Here is a 14,654-nt window from a genome sequence, read left to right as displayed (position 1 = left end):
ACTGGTCTCAATTTATCTTTTTTTTTTTTTTTTACTTCAAAGGTAATCATGATAGTGAAAAGGCTACCTGTATTCAATATTTAACAATTCTTGCATTTTTTAAACTTTTTTCCCTGGCCAATTGAAAACCTGGTGCAGTAGAAAACCTGGTGCAGTAGAAAACCTGGTGTAGTAGGCACTGATACTGGGTTTAAATCATTGCTCTGTTAATATGCGAGTGACCTTGGAAAAATCATTTCACTTCTTTAGACCTCACATCTCACGTATAAAATAATGTGGTTGGATGAGATACTTCTAAGGTCTCTTTAATTTCTTAAGTTTATGATATTTACAACACTGAGACCGTTAGACTCTGTTTGAGTTAGCTGGAGAAATTTGTAGTATATCTTATTTTCCACATCATACAGAATAAAAACAAGCTATAACCTCAAATGGCTAAAAAGTATGAAATTAAGAAAGGCAACATGTGATTTTATTGGAAGGTGACAGGCAAAATTAGAAACAAAAAGAGTGAGATATGTGAGTGAAGATAAGAAGAGTGGTTTTACCATATCAACAAATGTAAATTAAGTCTCATTTTTGTTCCCAACAACTGAATGTAAATAATGTTATGTTTGTGATGGAATTGTGTATTGCAGAAGGAATTTTCACTAATCACTGTTATAAAAATGCAATATATTGTAATTTATTCCAGAATGTTTTAATGGTGAAATTTTTTTCAGTAATACAAGAACTGTAATATTTAGGAGGAGGCAACTGAGGAAAGGAGGACTTTCATATAAATGAATTCTATTATTGGGGTAGGGGAGTGAGGAAGTAGATTTGTGATTAAAAAACTGAATCTGATTAGCAAATGTGCTACTTCTTGCAATAAAAATCTGTTTTGAGCCTTGAGAGATAAGAGTCTTGCTTGGTGTCACACTAAAACAATAAATGTCTGGAGACTTAACTCAGGGTTTCCTAGAAGTGAAATAAACTCTCAATCTTTTGTGCTAAAATGAATCTCAACTTTCTTCTCACACAAAATGAGATACTAAGAAAATAAGAAATATAATAGATTTAAAGCTGTAAAGAAACATAAAGACCATATAATCTTACCCCATTCATTTTCAGATAAGAAATCTGACCCCTTGAGAGGTTGAATGATTTTGAATAATAATACCAGGAGTAGCAGTGGCAGATTTAAATCCAGATTCTTTGACTCCTGAATGAGTATATTATGTCCAGTACCATACTGTTTCTCTAAGCTTAAAGAGAACCTTCATGGACAATTTCAGATGATATGATCACTCCATTGTATTACATGGTGTACAATTACACATTTATGCAAATTCTATGTAATGAAAGATGAATTACTAGTTAGCTGACCGAAAGAGAATATTTGTCTCTATAACATCTTATTGCAAAAAATAATGTTCTTAAAACATAGTCTCTATAGGAAGCTTCCCTAAATACGAACTGTTTCGAGGGTTGGAGAGACAGCTTTTTCAGAGACTCAATCTGTTTCCCTGAGAGGATGGACATGCTGATACAGATTCTTTCTTTTTTCACTTTTTTATGGTGCCCTAACAGGCAACATTTCCCTGAGAAGCTCATTATATGTGAACTGGATAAGTTTCAATTATCTTCTGCTAAAATTACACTGTACATTCTAAGGAAAAAAATTCCATTGCTGGGGTTATGGAGGTGAAACAGAGGCTTCCACGCAGTAATGAATGACTACATTTCTATTCCACTATGTCAGAGTTATATGCATATTTCATCCTTGTTTCAGAGAAATGGGGTTTAAACATGGGTCCTCTGAGCATGCACACATTGTCACCATAGCCTCATGCAATAGCACTTCAAATGGCCATGTTGGAACGAACTCAGATGTTTCTCAGAGTTTCCCAAACATGTCAGCTCAACACATTTGTGGTTCATGGGTACAAATATGTTTAACCTTTTTTATTATTGCATAATCATAGTTTTAAGTAAGCTGTGCATCATAAATAACATGCTGTTTCCCTGTAATTCATCATAAATTCTATTACTTTTGCATGAGGTTGAGTTTCAGAAACTGATTGGTAAGTGATTTCCAATATCTTTTAAACCAATACTCAAGGACACCTGTACTGTTTGTGGTTCATTGAAAGGAACAACCCTTACAAAAATTGTTTGCATTTTTCACTGATTAAATCTGATGGCCCTTTGGTAATTATTTATTTGATGCCCAATCCTGGGATTCCAAATAATTATCCAATACATTTCAATATTTGAAAAACTAAAAAAATGATCTTCAAGTTATTTGATAAATGTTATGAGGTAAAGTGGCATGAGGGGCATAACATAACATTGGAGGGAGAGGATGTATGTTCAAGAACAAGTTGCTCCACTTTTTAGCTGTGAATATTTCAGAATGTCCCATAAATTCTCCAAATTCCACTTTGTCTATCTAGAAATAAGAATGATATTTACACTACTTTCCTCTTAGGGGTTTTGAACAGTAGGAATATTTTTCAAATTTAAATGTGATATAAATGAGAAGCATTATTATGCTGTAGAAGCAGAAGGTATATTCCTTGCAATTGTAGAGATGGCAGTCTTTTAAAAATGTTTTTATCAATTATGATCTTTATTCTTTCTTCAGTTTTATCTCCGGTCTTACCAATACAGACATCACAACGATATATAATAAATCCTGTTCATGCCTTTCCATTTTATGCTGCAATAATCATTGCTTTCCCATAAAATCACTCAGGGTATGCACTTCTTACACAGGAGAACATCAAAGGGAAAAAGGAAAAGAAGTTGTATGTTCTAAATGTTTATAGCAGCTCTCTTTGTGGTAGAAAATAATTGGAAACTACAGGTATGCCCATCAATTGAGGAATGGCTGAACAAGTTGTGGTATTTAATTGTGATGGAATATTTCTGTGCTATAAGAAATGTTGACCTCAATGATTTTAGGGAAAAAAAAATCATGGAAAAAGTTGCGTGAAAAAGTAGAGAGTTAAATGAGTGGAAACAAGAAAACACTATATACAGTAAGAGAAATATTGTTTGTGAGAATGAATTTGAGCAAAAAGTTATTTTGACTTACAAACCCTGAAATTAAATTTAAAGAAAGTGTGGGAAGTGAAAGCAACGACTCACCCAAGCTCCTGGAAAAACTCCTCTGGATATCTCTGGGGGGAGAGTCTGACCAGACTTTGGAGGTATAGAATCCAGTGGGTGACGGACTTTGACGGATTCAGAGCCCAGGTTGGACTGGAGGGTCCACGAGAGGGATCTTTTCCGCGGGGGTAAGACGCTGGTGCACAGCGCAGCGTGGTCGGGGCGACAGGGTGGAGGGGACCTGAGGGGCCCGAGAGTGGCGGGCGAGACCAGCGGAGCAGGAGATAAACCAGGCTGAGCCGATGAGAGCCGCTGAGCACCAGATATCAGCGCAGCAGCCCTTAAAACCTTCAGCCTGAAGACTGGACTTCGGTGGGTCAGCTACTTGAACTTCCAGGAGTTGGGATGGCGGAGTGATCAGTAAGTGCTCTCTCCTCCCGCCTGATGACCGTGAGAGAACCATAAAATTCCTCTCCAGATTAATCCTGAATCAGCGGGAACAGTAGAAGGGGGCGGGTGGTCTCACAACACCAGAGGCTGGAAAAGTGGCAAGGGGGGATTCTCCCTACTGTGGCAGAGGCGATCTGGAGGGACAGACGACCCAGGGCAGAGAAAATTCGCAGAGACCCAGGCAATCCTCAGAGCCGGGAGACAAGTCCCAGGAGGGGCGGGAACACGCATTAACTTCTAGGCGTACCTCAGCCCTCCAGGGGAAAAGGGAAGACAATAGGGAAGCTGGGATCACCATCCCCTGACCTTGCCTTAGCCTCAAGTCAGCTGAGGAGATCTCCTGAGACCAGACCACCCCTCCCACACACCTAACAAGCTAACCCCAGGGTTGATCTGGGAAACAAAAAAAAAAAAAGCCTGCTTTCAGCCTAGACACACAGCAGCCCAACTTAAAAGATCTGTATCTTCTGACTGAAAGAACCAAAAGTTACAACACTCAGCCAACATCATGAATCGGAAAAAGCAGACGAAAAGTGAAAAAACCATAGAATCTTTCTATGGGGATAAGGACCAAAACACAAACACCAAAGAGGTCAGAGCTGAGACTGTACATCCATCTGAAACATTAGATGGGACTATGAATTTCTCGCAACCACAACTAGATTACCTGGAACGTCTGAAGAAGGATATAAAAGAAAAACTGGCCAATGATTTTAAAATTATAAAAAAAGAATTCACTGATGAGAACATCACTCTGAAAAAGAAAATTGAAGAAATAGAAAAGGAAGTTCAAAAATTAACTGGAGAGAATAACTCCCTAAAAGGAAGAGTTAATCAAATGGAAAAGGAAACCCAAAACCTAATTGGGAAAATTGAACAGATGGAAAAGGAAACCCAAAATCTAACTGGGAAAACTGGTCGAATGGAAAAAGAAATACAAAAATTAAATGGAGAAAATAGCTCCTTAAAGGGAAAAATTGGTCAGATGGAAAAGGAAATGCAAAAGCTAACGGAAGAAAACAATACCATGAAGATTAGAATTGGGCAAGTAGAAACTAATGACTCAGTGAGGCAACAAGAATCAGTCAAACAAAATCTAAAGAATGAAAAGATAGAAGAAAATGTAAAATATTTAATTGGAAAAACAACTGACTTGGAAAATAGATCCAGGAGAGAAAATCTAAGAATTATTGGCCTGCCAGAAACCCATGATGAAGAAAAGAGTCTGGACAACATTTTCCAGGAAATCATCAAGGAAAACTGCCCAGAAGTACTAGACTCAGAGGGCAAAATAGTCATCGAAAGAATCCACCGTTCCCCTCACGAAAGGGATCCCAAACTCAAAACCCCAAGAAATGTAGTTGCCAAATTCCAGAGCTATCAAATGAAGGAGAAAATACTACAAGCAGCCAGAAAGAAACAATTCAAATATCAAGGACACACAGTCAGGATCACACAGGACCTTGCAGCTTCTACATTAAAAGATCGAAAGAACTGGAACCCAATATTCCCTAAGGCAAAGGAGTTGGGACTTCAACCAAGGATCAACTACCCAGCAAAGTTCAGCATAACATTTCAGGCAAGGAGAAAGTCATTCAAGGAAATAAGGGATTTCCAGAGCTTCCTCACCAAAACACCAGAACTCAATAGACAATTTGATCTTCAAATGCAGGTCTCCAGAGAATCATAAAAAGGTAAACAGAGGGGAAAAAACAAAAACAAAAACTTGCTATTCAATTAGGGCAAACTGTTTACCTCCCTATAAGTGATGATGATACCTGTTAATCTTGAGAACTGTGCAGCTATTATGATAAAAGGGATATATGTAGAGGGAACGGGCATAAAGTAAATGATGTCATGTCAAAAATATGATTTAAGTATGAGAAGGGAATGTAATAGGAGGTGTGGAAAGGGGGAAGCAGAAAATGGCAAATTATATCACAGGAAGAAGTACAAAACTATAGTAGAGGGAAGGAGGGGAGGGAGATGAGCATTGTTTGAGAGGTACTCTCATCTGATCTGTTCAAAGGAGGGAACAATAATCTTAAGTAGATAATCCTAACTAGCTCTATAGGTAGTAGGAGGGGAAGGGGGAAGAAAGGGGAGGGTGGCTAAAAGGGAGGCAAGAAGCAATAAGAGTAAAGGGGAGTAAAAGGGAGGGGGGCTAAAAGAAGGAGGGGAAGGCTGCAGGAGGAGGGGGAGAAAAGTGAATACTATTGAGGAGGGGAAGGGAGACGGGAGAGCAAAAAGCACAAATGGTGGGAAAGAGGTTGGAGGGAAATACACAGATTGTAATCATAACTGTGAATGTGAATGGAATGAACTCTCCCATAAAACGGAGACGGATAGCAGAATGGATTAAAAGCCATAATCCAACAATATGCTGCTTACAAGAAACACATTTGAAACGGGGGGATACACAGGATAAAGGTCAAAGGATGGGGTAGAACATATTGTGCTTCAGCTCATGTAAGAAAGGCAGGAGTAGCAATCCTAATCTCAGACAAAGCGAAAGCAGAAATAGATCTAATCAAAAGGGATAAGGATGGAAACTATATCCTGCTAAAAGGCACCATAGACAATGAAGCAATATCATTACTAAACATGTATGCTCTAAGCGGTATAGCATCCAGATTCTTAGAGAAGAGGTTGGGGGAGTTGAAGGAAGAAATTGATAGCAAAACTATACTAGTGGGGGACCTCAACCTCCCCCTCTCTGAACTCGATAAATCCAACCTCAAAATAAACAAGAAAGAGGTTAAGGAGATAAATAAAACTCTGGATAAGGTAGATATGATAGATCTTTGGAGAAAATTAAATGGGAAGAGAAAGGAATATACCTTTTTCTCAGCGGTACATGGAACATTTACAAAAATTGACCATGTACTAGGACATAAAAATCTCACAATCCAGTGCAGAAAGGTAGAGATAATCAATGCATCCTTTTCAGATCATAATGCATTAAAAATTACATGTAATAAAAGGCCATGGAAAGAGAAACCAAAAATCAATTGGAAACTAAATAATCTAATTCTAAGGAAGGGTTGGGTTAAAGAAGAAATCATAGAAACAATCAACAATTTCATTCAAGAGAATGACAATAGTGAGACAACATACCAAAACTTATGGGATACTGCAAAAGCAGTTATTAGGGGAAGTTTTATATCTTTGAGTGCTTACATAAATAAAATAGAGAAAGAGGAGATCAATGACTTGGGCTTGCAGTAGAAAAAGCTAGAAAAAGAACAAATTGAAAATCCCTAAGTAAATACCAAATTAGAAATAATGAAAACCAAAGGGGAGATTAATAAAATTGAAATTAAGAAAACTATTGAATTAATAAATAAAACCAATAGTTGGTTTTATGAAAAAACTAATAAAATTGATAAACCTTTGGTCAATCTGATTAAAAAAAAGAAAGAAGAAAACCAAATTACTAATATTAAAAATGAAAGGGGTGAACTCACCTCCAATGAGGAGGAAATTAAAACAATAACTAGAAACTACTTTGCCCAACGTTATGCCCACAAATTCGATAATCTAAATGAGATGGATGAATATTTTAAAAAATACAAATTGCCCAGATTAACAGATGAGGAAGTTGAATACTTAAACAACCCCATCTCAGAAAAAGAAATTGAACAAGCCATCAGTTAACTCCCTAGGAAAAAATCTCCAGGGCCAGATGATTTCACAAGTGAATTCTATCAAACATTTAAAGAACAGTTAATTCCAATACTACATACACTATTTTTGAAAATCGGGGAAGAAGGAGTCCTCCCAAATTCTTTCTATGATACAAATATGGTTTTGATACCCAAACCAGGAAGAGACAAAACAGAGAAAGAAAATTATAGACCAATTTCCCTAATGAATATAGATGCAAAAATTTTAAATAAGATTTTAGCAAAACGAATACAGCATCTTATCACGAGATTAATACATTATGGTCAGGTAGGATTCATACCAGGACTACAGGGCTGGTTCAATATTAGGAAAACTATTAGCATTATTGATCACATCAACAACAAAGCTAACAAAAACCACATGATTATCTCAATAGATGCAGAAAAAGCTTTTGACAAAATACAACATCCATTCCTACTAAAAACATTGGAGAACGTAGGAATAAAGGGAACTTTCCATAAAATAATAAGCAGTATCTATCTAAAACCTTCAGCAATCATTATATGCAATGGGGATAAGCTAGATGCATTCCCAATAAGATTAGGGGTGAAACAAGGTTGTCCATTATCACCACTATTATTCAATATGGTACTAGAAATGTTAGCTGTAGCAATTAGACAAGATAAAGATATTCAAGGAATAAGAATAGCCAAAGAAGAAACTAAGTTATCACTCTTTGCAGACGATATGATGATTTACCTAGAGAATCCCAGAGATTCAAGTAAAAAATTACTTGAATTAATAAACAACTTTGGCAAAGTTGCAGGTTACAAAATAAACCCACCCAAATCTTCTGCTTTCCTGTATATTAGCAACAAAGTCCAACAGCAAGAGATAGGAAGAGAAATCCCATTTAAAGCTAGGGTAGACAGTATAAAATTCTTAGGAGTCTACCTGCCAAAACAAACCCAGGGATTATATGAACACAATTACAAGACACTTTTTGCACAAATAAAGTCAGATTTAAGTAAGTGGAAAAACATTAGTTGCTCATGGATAGGCCGTGCTAATATAATAAAAATGACAATCCTACCCAAATTAATATATTTATTTAGTGCCATACCAATTAAACTATCAGACAATTACTTTCTAGAGCTGGATAAAATAATATCAAAATTCATTTGGAAAAACAAAAGGTCCAGAATATCAAAGGGACTAATGAAAAGAAATGCTTGGGAAGGTGGCCTAGCACTACCAGACCTCAAACTCTACTATAAAGCAGCAATTATCAAAACCACTTGGTACTGGCTAAGAAACAGAGAGGTAGACAAGTGGAATAGACTTGGCACTCAAGATGCAGTAGGCAAGCAATATAGCAGCCTTCTGTTTGATAAACCCAAGGACCCCAGCTTCTGAGATAAGAACTCATTGTTTCACAAAAATTGCTGGGAAAACTGGATAACAGTGTGGCGGAAATTAGGCATAGACCCATACCTGACACCGTACACAAGAATAAAGTCCAAATGGGTACATGATTTAGGTATAAAGAATGATACCATGAATAAACTGGAGAAGCAAGGAATAGTGTATTTATCAGATCTATGGAGAAGGGAAGAATTCTTTACTAAAGGAGAGATAGAAAGCAATATGAAATGCAAAATGGATAACTGATTACATTAAACTGAGAAGTTTTTGCACAGCCAAACCCAATGCAACCAAAATCCAGAGGGATGTAATAAATTGGGAAAGAATTTTTACAGCTAATCTCGGGGATAAAGGCCTCATTTCTAGAATATATAGAGAACTGACCCAAATGTATAATCATACAAGTCATTCCCCAATTGATAAATGGTCAAAGGATATGAACAGGCAATTTTCAGAGGAAGAGGTTAAGGCAATCTATAATCATATGAAAAAATGCTCTAAATCACTATTGGTTAGAGAGATGCAAATCAAAACAACTCTGAGGTACCACATCACACCTGTAAGATTGGCAAACATGACAGAACAAGAAAATGATAAATGCTGGAGAGGATGTGGGAGAGTTGGAACACTATTTCATTGTTGGTGGAGCTGCGAGCTCATCCAACCATTCTGGAGAGCAATTTGGAACTATGCCCAAAGGGCTACAAAAATGTGCATACCCTTTGACCCAGCAATATCGCTACTAGGACTATATCCCCAAGAGATCATAAAAATGGGAAAGGATCCCACATGTGCAAAAATATTTATAGCAGCACTCTATGTAGTTGCCAAAAACTGGAAGTCAAGGGGATGTCCATCAATTGGGGAATGGCTGAATAAATTATGGTATATGAATGTAATGAATTACTATTGTGCCATAAGAAATGATGAACAAGAAGACTTCAGAGGGGCCTGGAAGGACTTATATGACCTGATGCTGAGTGAAAGGAGCAGAACCAGGAGAACTTTATGCACAGCAACGACCACAGTATGTGAGAGTTTTTTCTGGTAGACTTAGATTTTTGTAATAACACAAGAACTTCTTACAAAAAGAAAAAATCCCAATGATGGTTCTCAAGGCAAAATGCCTTCCATACTCAGAGAGAGAAATATGGAAGTCACTCACATAATGTAACAGATCATGTTTGTGTATGTGTATGTTTTTGTGTATCATGTTCTGATTTGTTATACGATTTCTTCCATTTATCTTAGTCTGACTACATAGCATGACTATAGTGAAAATATACTCAATAGGAAAGTATATGTAGAATCTATATAGAATTGTATGCAGTCGTGGGGAGGGAAGGGGTAAGTGGGGGGTAGGGGGGGATGAAATCACAATTGTATGGCAGTGATTGTTAAACATTAAAAAATAAAAAAAATAAATTAAAAAAAAAGAAAGTGTGAAGAAAGACACTTTTCCTTTTTCCCTAATCGTCTTTGGAAATAGACCAAGTAATAATAGTGCTGGGTCAAAGTGTACAGATAGGATTTGTATTTATGGGAGGAACCTAGGATAACAGAAAGCTCTGTGAAATTTCCTAACTCCAAACCCTTCCTTCCTTCCTTTCTTCTTTTATCTTTTCTCCATTTCCTTAATGGCATGCGGTTCCAAGGGATCATATAGAAGTAAGTAAGACAATCTTTATTCTTGATGAGTTTCTCCAAGTTTGTCAAACTTATGTTATATTTTTTCTTTTGTTAAACTACAAACACTATTATTACTCCAATTTTCTATACAAATGATTATTATCTTTTTGTTTCTACTACATCCAGTACAAATCATAGCAGTGGTAACTTTGTGTTAAAGGAAATGAACAATGTAAGAAATTCATTTGCATATTACTGAATTATTTTCCAGAATAGCTGTCCTTAATCACATTGCTATCAACCCTGGAATAATATGCTGTCTTTCTACAACCTCTCCATAATTTAATTTTCCCATCTTGTATCATCTTCTGCAATGTGAGGGATATGAAGTAATATATCAGAACACTTTCCCTTTTTCTGGATCACAACCCATCTCATACCACTGTCTTTTGGGATACCACCACAATTATTTTTGCCTCTCCATTTTGCTCTCTTCACCCACTCACCTACTATAAATGTAATTATTACTTTCTTTATGGATCTCTATATCCAGTCAGAGTATCTCTCCTTAGCTAGAGTCATGAGTAACAATATGCCTTCTGGAAACTTTAACCTGGATATCCTAAAGCAAACTTGAAATCAGTATGTCTGAAACAGAATTCTTTGTTTTCTCCCCAAACTATCCATTACTCACAAATTTCCTATTATTTTTAATGGTAATACCATCCTTCTAATCACATAGACTCACAACCTTGGTTTCATCTTTGCTTTCTCATCTATTATGCATATCAAATCTGATATCAAGTCTTGGTATTTCTACCTTTCCAACATTTGTCACGTATATCCTCTTCTGTTCATTCATGCAGATGTCATTTTAGATCAGAGCCTAATCACCTCACATCTGGACTATTGTAAAAGTCTCCCTGGATCAAGTTTTTATTCATTCCAATCCTTCCTCCTCTCAACTAACAAAATGATTTTCCTAAAGTACAGATCCGTCTATTTCATTTATTTATCTAACGAACTCTAGTAGCTCAATAGGTCTTTCAGGGTCAAATACATTCTTTTTTTTTTTTTGACATTCAAAGTCCTTTGCAATCTGGCTTCTCCTACATTTATAGTTTTGAATTGTTTTAATAATTTACTTTCCAAATAGCCTCTATGGTGTAGCTATATGGGACTATTTGTTGGTCCTCGCTCATAACATTCTTATTTATTGACTATATTACTTTAATTGCTATCCCCATCACCCAGAATGTTCTCCCTGTTCACCTTTTCCTATTGTTCTCCTTGACTACCTTTAAGATTGGTCAAATCACAATGCATCTACAGAGCACTGACCCTGGAGTCAGGAGGAACTGAGTTCAAATCCAGCCTCAGACACTCCCTAGCTTTGTGACCCCGGAGCAAGATCGCTCAAATCTAAACTTCTGCAGAGTACTTATTTGATTCTCATTCCATCTCCTTGTCAAGTGTTGTCCTTTTGGGATTAATCTCATTTTGATAGATAAATGATGACTAAACAGTATTTAGATGACTAAATAAGTAGATATATGATAGATATAGATAGATACCAAAATCTCTGTATTACAAGTTAGAAGATAGATAAACATAAACAGACACTTAGCCAGTAAATATCTGGTATACGCATAGTGTTTGGATGTTCTCTCTCTCTTTATAAAGGAATCTCCTTTAGAGCAAGGCCCATGGGAGAAAATAGGCATTCAGTGAGTTACAAGACTGTCACGAATTTATTGAAAAAAGTACTGAACTTAATACAAAATTTGACATTCAATATCAAAGAGATATATAAGGTAAGCATCCAAGAGTAATTATGAGGGCCTCCATAAGGACAGACTAGTTTTTATGTGAGGAAATGTGAATTGTATTCTAAGATTGCAATCAACAATTGCGTAGTTTGAAAGAAAGATTGAGTAGAGGTATATATTTTTGATTCTAAAAAGTAAAACTACTTAGGAAAAAGTTCAAAAAAGAGAACTGAAAGAAAAATTAGATGGGGAACAGGGCTTGTAATTCTAGTCATACTCTCTTGGGGTGTAGGTTAAAGAGGAAACAGTACACACACATATGTATATATATGCATATGTAGTATATGTATGTGTGTGTGTGTGTGTGTGTATAATGTTGAAAAAGTCCTCTAAATTCAGAAAGAAATGAAAGGGCAACGGGATAGTGAGGGGGAGCTATTTTCGGAGGGCAGAGGGAGAGGGGAAAAGATAAAAGGGTATATAAATGTGTCTAGATTAATGGGGAGACAGGATAAGAGAAGAATCTTTGGAGGGGGCTAGCCTAAGTGATAAGAGGCAAGGTATTGGGCATACATAAAGTAAAGGAATTAGGAGGAATAGGAAGTAAGAGATGAATACAAACATAAAATAAAATCACAGTAGAATTTATTAGAAAAAATGCTGAGGTTATATCATGATCTCAGCCAAAGTCAAAGCTAAAATAGGTTTAATCAAAAGAGAAAAAATAGAGAAATTCCTCTCTAGGTCATTCATGTCAATTAATGTTGTTTTAGACTATTTAAAATAACTAGATATTATAAGGTTGGTATAGTTCTGTGATGTAGGAAATGACGAGTTGATGGACTTAGAAAAATATGGAAATACTTGGTGTTGTGATGGAAAATGCTATCTACCTTCAGAAAAAAGAGGACAAATAAGTAATGTACAATTGTACATAGATGCTTTTGAATGTATATGTCTGTGTATGATTATACCTAAATATATATATATATATATATATATGAATGTAACTATATGTATGAGTATATGTATGTATATATGCACGTGTATTTGTGTGTGTGCATGTGCATGTGCATGTGCGTGTGTGTGTGTGTGTGTGTGTGTGTGTGTGTAGCCTTCTTGAGGAAAGGGGAAAGAAGGAGAAAATAGTACAAAGTAAAAAGCATACAACAAAGAACAAAAGAAAACTAACAGGCAATTAAAGAAAAAATTAATAGCTCTGAACACAATGTGTAGTGTTTATTATATAGGCTTTCTTGAAATGGAAACTTCTTGCTCTATATTTTGCATCCTCTCTTAAATTGTGCTGTGCACATGGTAATGTTTATTTTTTCTGTTCTTATGTTGTATTTATTTTAGTACTTAAGTTTGTATATTTCTTTTTTTCTTTGTTTATTGAGTATTTAAGTGTTAGAAATAAAGAGAAGGAAAAAGGCAAGGCCCATGTTTTTGCATTTCTGTGTAATCCTGGCACTTATCATCTTCCTTGTAAATATAATATGCACTTAAGTAATGTTTCTTGACTGAAAATATTAAAATGGAGCCAAGAATGTAATAAGAATCATGTTCTTTTCCTTCTTAATGAGAGTAATTTCTGGTTACCACTGATGGTATTTAAGAAATAATGTTATTCTCGATTTTTCTAGTTTTAGGTGTACTAACTTCTCCTTGTATGCACATCTCAGTCTTGAAGTTATAGTGGATAGAAACAACATCACTGAATTTATCCTACTTGGTCTGTTCAATAATCAAGAGGTCAAAGACATTGATTTTATTTTTTTTCACTTTACTATCTTGTGATCTTGAGGGGAAATCTCTTCATCCTGACTACCATCAGATGTAGTCAACTCAATGAACAGCCCATGTACTTTTTCCTTAGTTACTTGTCCTTCATGGATGTCTGTTTCACCTCTACTGTTGCTCCAAAATTGATTGTGAATTTATTGGCTCAGAGAACTACCATCTCCTGCAACAGCTGTATGGCCCAGATGTTTTATGCACATTTCTTTGGCCCCACAGAGACCTTCATCCTGGTGGCAATAGCCTTTGATTACTATGTCGCCATCTGCAAACCACTGTATTACATGGTCATCATGAGTAGGCAGGTATGTCGTCATATCGTGTTGGTCTCTTCTAGAGGGGCATTCCTTCATTCAATCATGCAGGTATTGATTGCTGTTCATGTGCCTTTCTGTGCCCTCAATAAAATAGACCACTGCTTCTGTGATGTGTTTCCTCTGCTAAAGCTGGCCTGCACAGATACTTTCTTGATTGTTATTGTGTTAATTGGTAGCACTGGGATGCTAAGTATTTTGACCTTCATTTCCTTGCTTATTTCTTATATCATTATCTTCACTCCTCAGAGGGTCGGCGAAAGGCCCTCTCCACGTGTGGATCACTCATTACTGTAGCCATCATGTTTTTTGTGCCCCTCATCTTCATATGTACCTGCTTGTCCAGCCTAATTGCCGTGGGCTGCTGGGTCCTTCTTACTTAACTCAGGTCTTCGGTGATCAGCCGGATAAACATAATGAGAGAAGAGATCTCCAGAGTCAAACAGAAGTGTAGGCTTTATTCCGGATACCAGCTACATGTCAGCATGCAGGACGAGTTCTCCCCATGGAGCCCCCTTCTCCTTCTGGAGGAGAGAGGAACTCT

The 14,654-nt window shown here is 36.4% G+C and overlaps 1 pseudogene; it reads left to right on the top strand.

The window, feature by feature from the left end:
* The window catches only part of LOC140516723 (olfactory receptor 4P4-like), a 34,730-nt pseudogene that overhangs the window by 4,691 nt on the left and 15,385 nt on the right, over positions 1–14,654 (top strand).

This window comes from Notamacropus eugenii, chromosome Y, assembly GCF_028372415.1.
Source record: "Notamacropus eugenii isolate mMacEug1 chromosome Y, mMacEug1.pri_v2, whole genome shotgun sequence".
NCBI classification, from domain to species: domain Eukaryota; kingdom Metazoa; phylum Chordata; class Mammalia; order Diprotodontia; family Macropodidae; genus Notamacropus; species Notamacropus eugenii.
Note: the sequence above shows the minus strand (reverse complement) of the source record. Positions and strands in the feature narration are given on the sequence as shown.